This window comes from Carcharodon carcharias, chromosome 18, assembly GCF_017639515.1.
Source record: "Carcharodon carcharias isolate sCarCar2 chromosome 18, sCarCar2.pri, whole genome shotgun sequence".
In the NCBI taxonomy this organism is placed as follows: Eukaryota; Metazoa; Chordata; class Chondrichthyes; order Lamniformes; family Lamnidae; genus Carcharodon; species Carcharodon carcharias.
The window spans coordinates 102,159,813-102,177,149 of record NC_054484.1 but is presented as its reverse complement, the minus strand read 5'-3'; the positions used below and the strand labels follow the sequence as shown (position 1 = coordinate 102,177,149).

General features: G+C 40.6%; 1 protein-coding gene and 1 long non-coding RNA gene across 9 annotated transcripts in view; one reads left to right on the top strand and one right to left on the bottom strand.

The window, feature by feature from the left end:
* scml2 (Scm polycomb group protein like 2) overlaps positions 1-546 on the bottom strand; it is a 172,658-nt gene extending 172,112 nt beyond the window's left edge. For 4 of the 6 annotated variants that reach the window (XM_041211747.1, XM_041211749.1, XM_041211748.1 and 1 more), the window contains exon 1: positions 430-545. The gene's annotated coding sequence lies outside the window, so the exon portion shown is untranslated. Of the gene's footprint in view, positions 1-429 lie in introns of all 6 variants that reach the window. The other 2 variants (XM_041211751.1, XM_041211752.1) reach the window with 1 other exon arrangement.
* A 45-nt stretch (positions 547-591) lies between these two features.
* Positions 592-12,428, top strand: LOC121290805. Of its 3 annotated transcripts, none has more exons than XR_005945884.1 (4): positions 592-687; positions 11,510-11,805; positions 12,098-12,200; positions 12,307-12,428. It is a non-coding gene; the product is annotated as an uncharacterized LOC121290805 (long non-coding RNA). The 3 variants fall into 3 exon arrangements; XR_005945882.1 differs by lacking the exon at positions 592-687 and adding an exon at positions 8,257-8,417; XR_005945883.1 differs by lacking the exon at positions 592-687 and adding an exon at positions 8,257-8,417 and having other exon boundaries at positions 12,095-12,200.
* The last annotated feature ends 4,909 nt before the right edge of the window (positions 12,429-17,337 follow it).

Below are 17,337 nucleotides of genomic sequence, written 5' to 3'. Positions count from 1 at the left end.
GTTGCTGCCTTTTTTTTTGCTGTTGGCTAAAGCTCCGGCTCCTGCGTGACCTGGAGTGAAGGAGCCGACAGGTGAGCCGACCCGGAGCAGAGAGGGGGGGTTGGTGGCGCGAGCGAGGCGCGAGGCTGATGGTCCCCCGCCCGCCCTGGGCGCAGGTCCGGGGGCTCGAGCTACGCTGCGCCGTGCCGCGCGCCGCGCCACTCCGCCTCCTCCCAGCCCGGCGCGAGCCAGCATCGGCGGTTGGAGCTCACTGTCTAATATCGGCGGCGGAGAAGACATGCGGCTCACCCGGCCACCGCGAAAAGAGAGGTTGGGGGGGGCGGGTGGGTGGGGGGAAAGGAAGGGGAAGGCCATCTCCACGGACCCAGCGACCGCTCAACCGAATAGTCCCAGTCCCACCCTCGCCGCCGCCCCCCAGCCCTCACTCACCTGCAGTGGAAAAGCGCTGAGAGCCGCTCAGCTCCGCAATAGCAGCGTCTACTGAGCCGCCATGTTCCGCTGCGTGACCGCGACGTCAGGACTATCGCGTGCACGGATGACTCAGTCCGCGGGGAGGGAGCGAGCCTTACGTACCGCCACTACACAGCGCAGTGTCTGACTGAGGCAGGTTTGGATTAATTCCAGCGCAACAAACCTTACGTTTCGAGTGCACTTAATTCAGATATTTTGGCCGGATTTCCACTGCAAGTAACTCTTTTTCTTTCTTGGTTGCAGCTGCATCCTGCAATGTATACAGCTAATGATTGCATTTTAGTTAACGTGGAATTAGGCAATTAGCGACAAAACACAGAGTTTGAATTAAAATGCACAGCTGAAACGATAGCGTTGCTTCAATAAATGTGCGTTAGTCATGGAATGTCACCGATATATTTGCTTTTGTTACAATTTTAACTTCTTTTGTACCGTGTTCTCTTTCAGTCCAACGGAGCAGCCTTTTGTTTTAACTGATTCAGAAGCTGTACCTTTTATTATGCTCTCCCTTTACAGAAATCTGTCACGGTGGCTAACAGCTACTCTACTTGCAGTACTGTAGACTGTTTTATGAATTGAATGCCGTTTCATACAACGCAAGCAAATTCTCTTCGAATTAGCACAAAGCTTCGTGAAAAGAGCTTATTTTGTCCAAGTCAATCTCACTAAATTCTGATGCTGCACTTCAAATTCTGCTTGATTTCCTGCCTCAAATATTCAGTGTTTAACTCTGGAGGGGTGATGAAAACAATGCTTTTGGAAAACTTTCAGATTTTCTCTTTCCTTGATAATTTATCAGGGAACTTTCTGATTCACATAAGAGACTGCCATAACAAATCCAACGATACTTCATGCATATAGACAGCAAATAGATTGCACTAAATGCATATTTTAATTTCCAGAATGTCAATCACAACAAGAAGCGGCTTGCATATTTACGTTTTCACAATAGTTCAGTTCTTTAGATCAAAGAAACGACCTGCTAATAATTTAACCAATCTGATCTAAGAGTAATTATACAATTTACTCAGTCTCAGTCAAGGAAACAAACAATTTAGGCTTCGCCTCCGTTTCCATCACAATGTGGGACTCAGTGAGGAAGGTAACTAACAATCACTGATTAAACAATATTATGTGAAAATATGAACAACAAAAAGCAAAAATATAATCATTTGTTCTTTTTTCAAGTATGCTTTATGTGACAAGCCCAATTAATGTTGAACCAATGCAATGTGTAATTTGGTCTGAAGCTAGTTTGTTTTGTGATGGGTAACCTATTAATGAGTACAAAATCTTGAAAAATAAATATTAGGAAATAGGTTTTACACATTTGACCCAGCTTGTAAAAAGCCACTATATGGCTCCGAACTGCACTGTACTTAAGTTCTTTTACAAAGGTAAAAGTTGAGTACAGCAAGAATTAGCTTATTTTTAACAGACATTTGGTGCAATAAAGATGTTTCAGTTAAGTTTGAGTAGTCTGCACCGGGCTAGCACTTAATTCACCAAGGGTCCTTAGTGAGCATCTTCCAAACCATTGACCATTACCATCTAGAAGGACAAGGGCAACAGATAGATGGGAACACCACCACCTGGAATTTCCCCTCCAAGTCACTCGCCATCCTGACTTGGAAATATATCAACGTTCTTTCACTGTCGCTGGGTCAAAATCCTGGAACTCCCGTCCTAACAGCATTGTGGGTGTGCCTACACCACATTGACTGTAGCGGTTCAAGAAGGCAACTCACCATCACCTCAAGGGCAACTAGGGATGGGCAGTAAATGCTGGTCAGCGAAGACAACATCCCATGAATGAATAAACAAAAATTATGTCACATCAGAATATTTTCAAAATTATTCCAGAAAGAAATTGAAAAACAATATTTTTACACCACTATCAAAATAAAACCCACTTCTGATGGAATAATAAAATGTATTAATTGTATAATTCTATTTTCAGAGTTTACCAGGGGGAAAAAATGTATGGTAAAAATATCTAATGATAAATTAATTGACCCCACCCACCCAAAGGAAACGTTATTTGTTGGTGAGGGTATAGTAAAATCAGCAAGAGTATTATAGCTCTGTGTCCAACTGTGCTGGATATCAATTAGTTGAGGTTTGGTGAATCAGATTACAAGATATTCCCCAATTAAATATTGTGAATACTGAAACCATTGTTTTCAGTTCCTGCTCCAAATTCTGCTCCCTCATAACCTACTCCATCCCTCTTCCTGGCAACAGTATGAGATTAAGCCAGTCTGTTTGCAACCTTGGCATCACATTTAATTCTGTGAAGAGCTTCCAACCTCCTATTCATGTCGTCTCAAAGACTGCTTTTTTCCACTTCTGTAACCTCTGTTTCCATCTTAGCCTGTCTCAGCTCATCTGCTGAAACCCTTATCCATGCCTTTGTTAACTCTAGACTTGACTATTGTTATGACCGCAGCCGATGTTATTCGCTGAGCAAGCCAAATTCCAAAAGGAAACTTGTCTTGCTGATCATAACTTTTTGTATTTTGAAAACACTGGGAAAACTACTGATCCCAGAAGCATAGAATCCCAGTAACATTTCTAGGATTCTAAAATGATAAGATTTATTAACAAAAAGAAAAAAAAACTTTAACACACAAGTAAAATTACACAGTTGAAACAGTCTTACAAAATATTCCCCCAAAAACACACACTTGGTCAGAACACATAAGTAAACTACTTGGTAACAGCTTCCTTATAGATTTTTAACCATAAAATTCCAGTAATATTACCCAAGGCAAAAACTGCTGTTACTTTAATAATGTATACCACACGACTTCTCATTCTCTTCCATTCTGCTGTGGAAACCTGAAGGAAATTCAGAAACAGACTGCTTTCTGAAAGCAAAGACTTCTCTGGCCTGAAAATGGATGGCTGCTACAAATTCACAACTTTTCTCAGCATAGAGCTGGTCTCAGGACATCTCCCCCACACAGCCAACCCAACTAAACATCTCCCTTAAATATCTTTTGTGCCATTCATTCTAGACTCTATTGTCCTAAGTACCTCTTTGAACTCAACTTTTCCAAAATATAAAAATATTTCATGTCTTCCTATTGTCTCCACTTACAGGTCAAATAAAATTTAATAACCTTCCCTTATTTACTTATGAAACCTTTATATGTTGAATAAGTCCCTTAAACTCCCTTTGAAATTTAGCAGCTGCAAAGTCAAATCCTTACCTATCACCTAATGCAAAATTTAAAACCCAGCTTATTTACTTCTAATTCCAATTTCACAGTAACCTCTCATTACAAATGCATGCATATAGCACCTTTACCTTTCATCTTTCAGTTCCCACAGACAAGCTGTCTTTACTAAACTTACCCCTCAGTTTAATTACCCATGGACACATGTGCACACAGCCTACTACCATATTCCCAAAAATATTTTTAAAATAATAACCATCTTCACACTATTCCAATGTACTCCTGGCTGAACTCCCACATTCTACCCTCCATAAACTTGACATCATCCAAAATTCTGCTGCCCATGTTTGAACTCACAGCAAGTCCCATTCGCCTTTCACCCCTGTGCCTGCCAACCTAATTTGGCTTCCAGTCAAACAACATCTTGATTTTAAAATTCTCATCCTTGTTTTAAAATCACCTTGCCTCTCCCATCTCTGTAATCTCCTCTAGCCCCACAATCTGTGCTCCTCTAATTCTGGCCTCTTGTGTATTCAAAATCATAATTGCTCCACCATTGGTGGTCATGGGTTGCCTAGGCCCCAAGCTCTGGAATTCCCTCCATTCACCTCTCTGTCCCTCTCCCTCACTTTTCTCCTTTAAGACATTTCTTAAAACTTGCCTCTTTGACAAAGCCTTTGGTCATCTGATCTAATATCTCCTTTATAGCTCAATGTGATACTTTATTTTATAATGCACCTGGGGAAGTGTCAGAGGATGTTTCATTACGTCAAAGGTACTATATGAATATAAGTTGCTGTTGTTAGTTACACATTAGGAATGGAATTAAGCCATTCATAACTCATTCATCTACAGTCCCTAAAACCACAGCATTTCAGCACCTTAAAAAATACAAGGATTTTTTTTTTGCTTCTGTCCAGTGTCCTGTCCATGTTGTTAGTGCTCCGTGTGAAGATTACTATCCTTTGCAAATTTGAACCTGTGTCTGCTGGTTGAACTCTCACATTCTCTTGACTATCTTATATATTCCTACAGGATGACTTCTCAGACAACCTCTTGGCAAACTTCTTAGTCGTTTGTGTGTCAGCCATGACTCGGTTGGCAGAACTCTCACCTCTGAGTCACAGGTTAAAAGGCTCCAAATTCAATTCCCACTCCTGAGCAGTACTGAGTGAGTGCTGCATTACCAGAAGTGCCAGCTTTCAAATGTGATGTTAAAATGAGGCCAAACCTGCTTGCTTGAGTGCATGGAAAAGATCCTATGGCACTATTTCAAAGAAGAGCAGAGGTGTTATACCTGGTGTCCTGGCAAATATTTATCGCTCAGTCAACATCACAAGCAAATATTATCTGGTCATTTTACATACTTCAGCCAGCAGTGCCAAGTGGATGATCCATCTCAGCCTCCTCTGGAGGTCCCAAATATCACAGATGCCAGTCTTCAGCCAATTCGATTCACTCATGTGATACCAAGAGATGGATGAAGGCACTGGATACTGCAAAGGCAATGCACCCTGACAATACTCCAGCAATAGTACTGAATTTTGTGCTCCAGAACTTGCCCCACCCCTAGCCAAGCTGTTACAGTACAGGTACAACATTGGCATCTACCCAGTAATGTGGAAAATTGCCCAGGTATGTCCTGTACACAAAAAACAGCACAAATCCAACCTGGCCAATTACCGCCCCATCAGTCGGCTCACGATCACCAGTAAAGTGATGGAAGGGGTCATCAATAATGCTATCAAGTGGCATTTGCTTAGGAATAACCTGCTGGCCAACAACCTACTCAGTTTGGGCTCTGCCAGGGCCACTCAGTTCCTGACCTTATTACAGCCTTGGTTCAAACATGGACAAAAGAGCTGAACTCCAAGGGTGAGGTGAGAGTGACTGCCCTTGACATCAAGGCAGGATTTGACTGAGCATGGCATCAAGGAGCCCTAGCAAAACTGGAGTCAATGGGGATCAGGGGGAAAACTGTCCGCTGGTTGGAATCATAGCTAGCACAAAGGAAGATGGTTGTGGTTATTGGGGTTCAATCACCTCAGTTCCAGGACACCATTGCAGGAATTCCTCAGGGTAGTGTCCTAGGCTCAACCATCTTCAGCTGCTTCATCAATGACCTTTCTTCCATCATAAGTTCAGAAGTTGGGCATTCACTGATGATTGCACAATATTCCGTACCATTCATGACTCCTCAGATACTGAAGCAGCCCCTGTCTAAATGCAGCAAGACCTGGTGTAGTAATTGTAGCTTTCAGGAATGTAGTACACAGGCTTGGGCTGACAAATGGCAAGGAACATTCTCACCAGGCAATGACCAGCTTCAACAAGAGAGAATCTAACCATCGCCCCTTGACACTCAATGGTATTACCATCACTGAGTCCTGCACTATCAACATCCTGGGGATTACCATTGACCAGAACTGAACTGGGCTAGCCATATAAATGCTGGGGCTACAAGAGCAGGTTAGATGCTAGGAATCCTGCAGCAAGTAATTCACCACCTGACTCCCCAAAGCCTGTCCATCATCTACAAGGCACAAGTCAGGAGTTTGATGGAATACTCTCCATTTGCCTGGATGAGTGCAGCTCCAACAACACTTAAGAAGCTTGACACAATCCAGGACAAAGCAGCCTGCTTGATAGGTACCCATTCCAAAAACATTCACTCCCTCCACCACCGACTCTCAGTGGCAGCAGTGTGTAGCATCTACAAGATGCACTGCAGGAACTTAACCAAGCCTCCTTAGACAACACCTTCAAAACCCACGACCACTACCATCTAGAAGGATAAGGGCTGCAGACACATAGGAACCACTGCCTGGAAGTTCCCCTCCAAGCCACTCACCACGCTCACTTGGAAATTTATTGCCGTTTCTTTACTGTCATTGGGTCAAAATCCAGGAACTACCCCCCTAATAGCACTGTGTGTGTACCTACACCTCATGGACTGCAGCTGTTCAAGAAGGCAGCTCACCACCACCTTCTCAGGGGCAATTAGGGTTGGGCAATAAATGCTGGCCTAGCCAGCAATGCCCACACCCCATGAATTAATAAAAAAAACACATTGTTGTCTGTGGGAGTTTGCTGTATGCATGTTGATTGCTACATTTCCTATGTAACAAATGTATACACTTCAAAAGCACTTAACTGGCTGAAAAGTGTTTTGAGATGTCCATTGGTCATGAAAAGTGCATATAAATGAAGTCTTCCTTTTATCCCCTTCACAGTTTAGCTCTTTGGCACTAGGAACCAGTCTTGTGGCTTCGCTCTGCACTGCCTCCAGCACCTAAAGGTTACCCTGTGTCTCAGGAATCAGAATTGCACATGGTTTGGCCATTATTAAGTTTGGCCACAATCTACTCTGACTTGCACATTTCAGGCCACATAGTTTAACACCTTTTGTTTTTGTTGATTGGTGCTTTGCTTTGGTGGACATGTTGAGAATCAAGTCTGCAATGATACTCCCCGGTGACTTTCAGTTTCGTACTTGGCAATTTCAACACCATTCATGGAGCACCGTGTCACTTATATTTTATTGCAATGTGCATACTTTACACTTAGCTGCAGCAAATTTCGTTTGATATAGCCTCCACACTTAAATGTTTATGCAACTCATTCTGTAATTTCTGAGCTGGTTCCTTCAAATCCATTGTTCCTCCTAGTTTGGTATCATCTGTAATTTTGTCCTTCATATTATGTTTCCAAATCCATCATTTATACATTAGAAATACTAGTTGCTCCAAAACAGAATTCTAGGGCAACCCTCTCGATACTTACCCTTGCTCTAACATAATTCAACCAACAAATTTTTGCCCTATCTACCTTTCAGTCATTCAGACATTTTTTCTTATTTCTTACAAATTCCCAGGGTTTACTCTACATTTGCATAGGATATTTTAGAATCAGTTTAAATGCTGCTGAAGTAGCATTTTAAATATTACTCATGATGCATTCTTGGTGCAAGCCTCTGAGAGGTCAAAATTAACACAGCAAACAAGGGAACATTATTGATGTTAAACGAGTGAAAGGGATGAATAATTCACTTTCAAAATCACAAGGAATTCCAGAATCAATTGTGGATGCAATTAAATTTTTCTAAAAGTGTCTAGAATGTCTACCACTTTCTAAATTTCTGTTCCTATTATAACAAAGTATGATTTTAACATTTCACTATAAGAGAAGGATACCTATAGGTGGAGGATATCTGGCAGCTGTCATCATTCTCCACTCACATATTTTAGCCAACTCATTCTGTGATTTCTCAGCTGGTTCCTCCAAATCCATTGCTCCTCATTTGGTATCATCTGTAATTGTGAACTTCATATTTCTGAATCCACCATTCATATTATTTATAAATATTAGTTGTCCCAAAACTGAATTCTGGGGCAACCTCTCAGTAACTAACTCTTCTAATAAGTACTTGCCCTTCCCTAATATGATGCAGTGACATTTATGTACTTGTCCAATTGAGTTCCTGGCAAATCCAAGTGTCATCTTGTCTAACATCTAGTAAATTCTGATTTTCCACAGTTGGTGTTTGTATTTGCAAGTCTGTAACAGACTTACTTAATTTTGCATTGTTTCTCTTTAGGTTATCCTCTTAACTCATAACCCTCTACTAGGACGATTGGTGGAACTGCCTTTAGTCTGACTCCTGCCTTTCAACCTCATTGGCTTGGGTAACCCTACCATGAGTTATACTTCAGGCATGCTCTCAAAGTCATAGGATCACACTAACCCTATTCCCGCCACATCAAGGTACAATCCATAGGGAAGGTTAAATTCATGTTTAATCTACAGTGAATTTGCTGGGTAGAAAATTCTGATGTGATAGATCCACTTAGTAGGGTAGTTTGTTGTGTGAATCATTCACTTCCTGCATCCTTTACTTGTAGTTCTGCTACAGTATAAACCAGCAGCAATGTACCTATGCAGAAAACTTATCTGTTCGAATCATTTCTGTCAGAGTGCAGGATTGATACTTCTAAATCTTGCCTTCCACTGCAAGGCCACAGTTCTAATCTGGAACTCATACTAATTTTCTTAATATTCCAGTATTCACTCCCTTCCTCACCTCCTACTTCGCATCTACATGATATGCTTGGCAACATCATCCAAAACAAAGCATTAAGATCTACGTGTATGCTGTCCACACTGAGCTCTACCTCACCACCAACTCTATCGACCACTTCACTGTTTCAAAATTGGAAGGCATGCTTGTCTGACACCCAGTACCAGATGAGCAAAAATTTCCTCCAACTCAATAGTGAGAAAACCGAAGTCAGTGCATTCAGTCCCTTCCACAAACTCTTGTTACCTAGCTACCAATTTCATCCCTCTCCCTGGCAACTGTTTGAGGCTGAACCAAACTGTTCATAACCTTGATGCCATTTTTGACTCCAAGATGAACTTACACAATTTTTGCCTCCAAAACATTGCCCGGCTCTGCCCCTGTCTCAGCTCCTCTGCTGCTAAAATCCTCATCTATACTTTTGTTACTGCTAGATTTGACTATTCAAACACACTCCTGGGTGACCTCCCATCTTTCACCCTGCATAAATTTAATCTCATCCAAAATTCTGCTGCCTGTGTCCTAACTGACCCATTCACCCATCACCCCTCTGCTTGCTGACCTACATTGGTTACCAGTTAAACAGCACCTCAATTTTAAAATTTTCAGCCTTGCTTTCAAATCCCTCCATGGCCAAGCCCCTCCCTCTCTTTGTAATCTCTTACAGCCCTCTAAACCTGTGAGATATCGGCACTTCTCCTATTCTGGCCTCCAACACATTACCATTGCCTTGAGCTGCCGAGTCCTAATTTCCTCCCAATACTTCTTGACTTCTCTTTCTTCTTTTAGCATGATCCTTTAAAACTATATTTTTAACAAAGTTTTTGGTCATTTGCCTTAATACCTCTTTATATGGTTCCATGTCAAAATTTATTTGATAATGCTCCTCCATAGCATTTTGGGACATTTTACTACAATAAAGGCACTACGTAAATGCAATTTCATTGCATAACTTTCTCGTGATTTGCTTTAGCTCATTAACAAATTTTTAATTTTTTCTCATTTCTTGCAATCTATTCTTGGACAGAAGGAATACTCAATGCTATGGCAACACAGAGCAATATCATGTTTCTGCTTAGACTGCACCGCTGTTAACACAGGTCAAGCTTTTAACTATAAAAAGAAAACACAACCACAATGATCCCATCAAGATCATGAATATAATCTCCAAATACTTGATAGTACAGGAATTAATCATTCTGCATAAGGTCCAATTCATCAAAAAGAAAATGCTTAAATAACAGATAACTTGAAAGCTGAAGGAAAACTAGATGGAGGAAGTCTTGTACTTTCGCTCTTTAAGAAACGGAAATAATTTATGAATTTACAAAATTCTACTTCTCACATTGAAAATTTAGTGACAGAAAGATAGGGCAGATTCATTTGTTTTTATTTTAGGTAGGCAGATTTGTTGGGCTGATCTGTAAATTACCAGAGGAATACTTATCTCTTTTTTTTTAAAGTATTATATTACAAATATTTTTCCCTGAATTTATCATGAGCAGCTTCCTCACTTCCAAGTAATAGCCAGAATTACTCTCTTAACTCAAAACCTTAGTTCAACCATCAAAGAATTGCACTGGGGGTCAATGCAGTATATTGATGTTTTCAGCCTCCAAAGTCTTGTTAATTGTGGAAGCTAGACTAAGTACCATTGAAAGACACGGATCCTGTTTTATAGCTCACAGCAATTTGGCATTTGGAATTGGTGGTATAAATTCCTGAAAGAGGAAATGTTTCTAAGGAGTTGCTGATGATTCCTCAGATTATTGGTATGGTTTGTTCTTTTATTGGTTTGAAGGAGTGGCTAGCAGCATCCAGTGAAGGATGTAGTTCATATAAATTTAACAGCACTGTGTGCAGGAAAGGATTCAATCCATCCTGGAGTGGATCAGAATATATATTGATTTGACTAGAATATGCTTTTTCTTTTCCTGTTTTAATATCAAAATACTATTCATCAGGTGTGGAATGTTACACGATTAAATCAGAGAAAATTGATACAAGACTAAGTTAAAATTTCAAAAAAATATCAAACATTTGAGCATCAGCCATGGTTCAGTTGGTAGCACTCACCACTTGTGGGTTCAAGTCCCACTCCAGGACTTAAGCACAAAAATCAAGGCAGTACTAAGGGAGTGCTGTACTGTTGGAGGTGCTGTCTTCTAGATCAGATGTTAGACTGAGGCCTCGTATGGCACTATTTTGATGAAGGGCATGGGAGTTATCTTTGGTGCCCTGGCCAATGTTTATCCCTCAATCAAAACTCTGGTCATTATCACATTGCTGTTTGTAGGAACTTGCTTTGTGCAAATTCGCTGTCATGCTTCCTACATTACAACAATGATTACACTTCAAAAAGCACTTCAGTAGCTGTAAAGTGCTTTGGGACATCCTGTGATCATGAAAGGTGCAATATAAATTCAAGTTTATTTCTTTTTGAAATATCATTGACAAATAATTAGAGAATATGACAATTAAATGAGTGCAGTTCTCTCTGAACTCAGACGACCCTTCTGAACTGTTTCATTGAGAAACATTCAGTGACTGATATATATCAGTAAATTAATTGGAAACTAATGATGAGCTATTGTTTTCTAGCTGAGAAAAGGTTATTTGCTTTGGTTTGCATTAGCCTTTCTGGGGCATGTCTTACTTTCAGAACTACTACACCCAAAATCTTTCTAGAAAAACAATGTTGGTATGCTTTTACTTTTCTATCTATCTATTCTTGTTTTGGAAGTCACCTGAAATGTTAACTTTATTTCCATCCTTATAGGCGCTGCCTGACCTGCTGAGTATTTCAGCATTTTCTATTTATATTCATGCCTGATCTTGCCCAATAAATATATGGATGAAGATGAAACTCAGAACATCAAACTGCACTTCTGTTCTCCCATGGAACTTATTAAAATGAAGGCCTAGATTTTCCAGCCAGCAGGTCCACTGCCAGTTATAAAGTTGTCCACAGGCTCAGCCAAACATACTGCCTCAAGGTACAAGTATTCTTCTCATCAAAACAAGGATGTTCATGGACCATTTTGAAATATGAGGCATCTCTGCAACTGAATCAAAGTAGGTAATTAATTCTGCATATCTGAGCATGTGTTTGCATATGTGCCTTTCAAATAATGCCTTCTAGCAGCTGTGACTCTAAAGCTCGGAGTTTTGTAATTAGTCTAAGTGCAACCTATGACACCTTAGACCCTGGGGTCTCGTCCTGCTTCACTCTTGTCTGTTGGCGATGCGTTCCTCCTGGTGCGAATTGAAATATACTAGATCATTAGATGCTCGTTTTATGCTTGCAAAAGGGGCACAGTGTGATCAAATTTCTCAGCCTTAATGTTTACACATCTGTTTGAAGCAGCAAATGGCCATTTGCCTGAGGCACTGGAGGACTACTTGTTCTCGAAGAATTGTACCCAAGCAACAGCCTCAGCTTCAGGAAGGCAGAAACCAAAGAAAACAAAGTGAGAGTACTTTTCATAATATTTACAGGCTGCTGCTAAAATGCTTTTCATGTGATATTGGAAAAGAGCAAAGATAAAAATGATCTGCCTTTGGTTTGGATGGCAGGTTTATTGGTTGGGCAAAGAAGAGTTGGACAGACGACAAAGAAGTACGTGCAGAAAAACTGAGAAAGAGAAAATGAAGGGCTTGAGATGGAGAGAAAAACATGCTGATGTTGTCTATAAACCAATAAACTGCTTTGTTTTCAGCCCCGGGCTTATTGTGAATGAAATTTTTCAGGTCTGGTCTGAACTGGAATGTATACACGTGTCAAAAACTCAGTAAACAAATACCTAAAATTAGTTTGCATTTAGTTGGCCAACAGAATTCACAGGAATGGGGTGCACATGTCAGATGTAAAGCTGTCAGAACTACACTTTTCAATTCACCCCGATACTGATTAAATTTTTAAGTATAATCTTTTTAACCAAGTCTTTACAAACATGCCCCAATGCTGTCTGTATGAAATGTGGGACCTTAAGGTATGACAGTTGAAAGCTATTTATTCCAACATCACTTCTGAATTGATCAGTTAGCTAAACTGTTTTGACCTCCCGGCGTACCTTATATAATTATCCCATTGCCTTATTTATTAATTTCAATGCTGAGTTATTGTTCAAAACAATATACATTAAAATTGATAAACGATTAATACCTGACTTCATGATGTGCAGGATACACACTTGGCCCTGTAGACTATAGTCATTTTTTAACAACTATAAAAAAGATACTGCAAACGAGAGTGAATAATGATGCTTTCTTTGCACAAGTGAAGGAAGGCCTGAAACCTTAGTAGTACTTTGTGATCTGATAGGCAGCAGTAATCAATGCTGTCCATTGAAGCAGCATTTAGTACATTCGCAACTAAAGACTGAAAGCTTATTGTTGATCACTTACAGCATTGCTCATTGATAAGGTTTTTAAAAATCTTTTGACCTGAAATGTTAGCTCTGCTTATCTCCCCACAGATACTGCCAGGCCTGCAGAGCATTTCCAGGATTTTATGTTTTTGGTTTAAAAAGTAGGGCTTATTATGTTTGTCTAGTCTCATTCACCCTTTTCTATTTATCTTGCATTCTTCCTGCTTTTTAACATTGCTGCATGGCAAAGAGGCAACCTAATTTTTTCTTGTTTTTTTCTGTCTCTCTGTTTATTTTCCCTCTTTCTGTCTTTCACTTCAGAAGCGTAATACACTGAAACTCTTGCTTTTTATATGTCATTCTCTCATTCACTTTTCTGTCTTGTCTGTCTCTTTCTTCCTTTCTATTTGTCTCTCTTTTCTTTTTCTTTCCACAGACACCTGATCCCAGACTTCTGATTGCAACAGAAATAATATTACTTATCCCATTGTATGCAGGACAGTGTGCAAAGTGAAATATGTGAAAGTGGGCTGGAGTGGATAGTTCCAGCCATAAAGTAGCAGAGAAGCTGGTTGGTCACAAAGCTGTTGTGGGTTAGGGAGGCTGGTGGCTGGGGTCAGTAAATCAAAATTGGGCTGGCATTTTGGGAGGTTGGCTCCCAGAAGCCACATGAGTAGTAATGCATGGTAAACGGGACCAATCAGATCTAGGCAACAATGGAATGTATATAAAGAAACACAGAAGCAAATGTAAATTTGACAAATCACAAGATTAACATGCACACATTTATATAAAAGCAAAAAACTGAGGATGCTGGGAATCCGAAACAAAAACAAAAATACCTGGAAAAACTCAGCAGGTCTGACAGCATCTGCAGAGAGGAACACAGTTAACGTTTCGAGTCCGTATGCATTTATAAATGGATTGTTAACCTCAACATCAAACTAACTGCGTCCCCTGCCACACGAATGAAAATTTGTAAATCCTAACTCCACACTGTGGTCTACCGCTGGTATGACTGGGGAGAACCTTGGAATAAGGGAAATGCTTTTTAAGATTGAATTCTGGGCCCCTTGAATTGAATGGGACCCAGATTTCTATTTCCGGACTGAACTGGGCGGAACATGTGCCAGCAGGCTTCAGCCAAAGCAGAGTTCCTCTTCCGTTTTGGTGGACCAGTGCCAGTTTAGCTCCTATACCCACTTCTACAAATTGAGTTCCTATCCTCCTTCTCCAGGAACCTTCCTTATGGGAAGCTGACTAGGTTGCCTGATGTTTGCAGCTTGCCCTGTGGCATTCAAACTCTGGTTGCAGCTCAATGTTAATGAGGCCCTGTCCTCAAAATAAACTATGTGGAAACCAGCATGTGGTTTCCACTCCAAGGGAGAATACATTCTTCAATTGGTAAATTAGTTTCTCCTTAGTGTGTGTAGATCATAGTCATGTATATAACCTTCACTCCCATTTTGGCCATCATATCCCACCGTGATCTAAAGCAGCACATAGTGCTGTACTGCTCAACAATATAGAATCGTAGGATGGTTACAGCATAGAATGAGGCCATTTGGTCCATCATGTAACGAGATCATAATTCTAACTTGGGTCAAGCAATGCAAGACACACCTGGGGACAAGGTGTGGGGAGGCCACACCCTGACTGCTCGCCCGCCTGTCATGGGCCTATTAACTGGGTGGTCGGCTTTAGGATCCAAATAAGGTCCAACTGGGAGAAGTCCCAGAGCTGCAAATGGAGGATATGGAGGCTGTATTCTGTATTGGCTGCCATCTTGCATTGGCAGGGGACACAGTGTTAATTGTCACATTCTTGCAAGAATAATTCTGGCATTCTATGAAAATCTTGTGCCTGATAGTTGCTAAATGAATTTCATGCAAAAATGATCAAATTTCCAACAGGCATTCATAAAGGAGCAACATACCTTTTGAGCAATCATTTCCTTCTACAATTTTCCCTTTTCCTTTTCTGAGGACACTGATTCATACTGGGTTCTGGCCTCTGGAACCTCAGTGAACTGGTTATGATACTCGTGTAAGGCCCCCCTTCCAATGCAGTGTTGGCAGCTGTTCAAAACATTTTAGGACATCACAGGCAAACCTGATCATGTCTTAAACATAATTTTCTTTTTAAAACTAGAACAATAAAAATTGGAAAACATTTAAGAATAGTTCTTGGGAAAAATAATAGTTTTGTTCACATTTTGAAAGATATTTGTTCCCATATACCTGTAACCTTACTTGGTCTGAACATGCTCTATACTTAACAAAAACAAAATTACCTGGAAAAACTCAGCAGGTCTGGCAGCATCGGTGGAGAAGAAAAGAATTGACGTTTCGAGTCCTCATGAAAAATGTCAGTAATCATATTCCATTTGAAATTAATGTAAAAGATTATTCTCTCCCATTAGTGGCAGTGAATTCAGCGTCTTAGTGATTCCATATGCAACGTCAATAAACCCACATTATTCATTTAATAGAACTCCTGTCTCAATCTCCCCAGTTGCCACAGTGCAGAAACAAATTGGCTTCAGCACTGAAAAAGTTAACCTATTCTGTTTATGACTTTGTTTGCACTGGAGAAAATTGAAACCAAAAGAGAAAATAGAAAGTAAGTAACAGGACAGAGGTTAAAAGCAAATAGATAACAGTGCAGTTCAAATTTCCTCCTAATCAGTGTTCAGCAATAAAGTGCTTTCCAAAATGCATTGTAATCATCTGGATTAAAACTATGAGGATTGAAGAATTCAGGTTCACTGTGAAATGTAAACGATCTAGAAACTCAGGTATTTGTGCCTGATCATAAAGATTAGTGTTCTAACATATTGCACTAGAGTGGCAGGGGGAATTCTTTCCTGAATTCACCGTTTGCTTAGGCTCTTGGTTTCGAATGTGCTATCAGGGAAGGAGCAGTGCGAAAGCTAAGTGCCTCTTGTGTAGACGAAGGAAAGGTTTGCAGGACAACTGCTTGAGACTGTATTTTAAGTTCCCTCTGTGGCTGAATCATAGAAGCATAGAAACAGGAGTATGCTATTCCATCCATTAAGCCTGTTCTTCCATTCACTCAGATCATGGCTGATCTATATCTTAACACTATTTACCAACCCTGGTTTCATCAACCTTAATACCTTCACCTAACAAATATTGATCAGTCTCATTTTTGAAATGTTCAGTTGGCTTATCCTCAAGTGCTTTTATGTGAGAACGTTTCAGTTTTCCATTTTCCTTTGTGTGAAGATGTTTGACATCACACCTGAATGGCATGGCTCTAAGTCTAAGACTTTGCCCCTTTGTTCTGGACTCCTCACCAAAGGAAATAGGTCCAATCAATCCTTTAATCATGTTAAACACTTCAATTTGATCAGTATTTGATCTTCTATAAGCAAGAGTTTCATTGCTACAGGCTCGGAGGCAGATTATCTTTTCAACTCAAATGCTCAGGTGCTTCCTCAGATAGAATCCAATAGTATGTATCCCTGGGGGTCGTGGTTGATCTTGAGATGATGTCCAACCCTATCCTCACTGACCTTAATTCCTTTCCCATGCATTGATTTCAAAATTCTGCATTTATAAATCTCTCCTTTGTCCTTCCTTCATTCTAGCTATGCACACTCTTCCTGATACTGAGTCCAGAAGTAACTCCTGTGTCAGAAAATTATCGCCTTCTGGAGAAAGAGTCTCCTATAGTGCAAGAGGGAGATTTTGCTGTGGTAGTCCCGACAGGCATAAATGTGCAAGCAGAGGCCGTGGCTCGAATAGACATGCCACAGAACAGCCTTGTGACAGGACTAAAAGCAGAAGTCCTCATGATCATGAAGTTTTGGTAACTGTCAGCAAACTTGAGGAATTTTTTTCATTCTTTCATGTGATGTGGGCATCACTGACTAGGCCAGCATTTATTGCCCATCCTTAATTGTCCTTGAGCAGGTGGTGGTGTGCCATCTTTTTGAACTGCTGCAGTCCATGTGGTGTAGGTACACCCACAGTGCTGTTAGGAATATAGTTCCAAGTCAGGATGGTGTGTGGCCTGGAGGGGAACTTGCAGGTGATGATATCCTCATGTATCTGCTGTTCTTGCCCCACTAGCTGGTAGAAGTCGTGGGTTTGGAAAATGCTGTTGATGGAGCCTTGGTGAGTTGCTGCAGTGTATCTTGTAGATGGTATACACTGCTGCCACTGTGTGTCGATGGTGGAGAGCTTGAATGTTTGTGAATGGGGTGCCAATC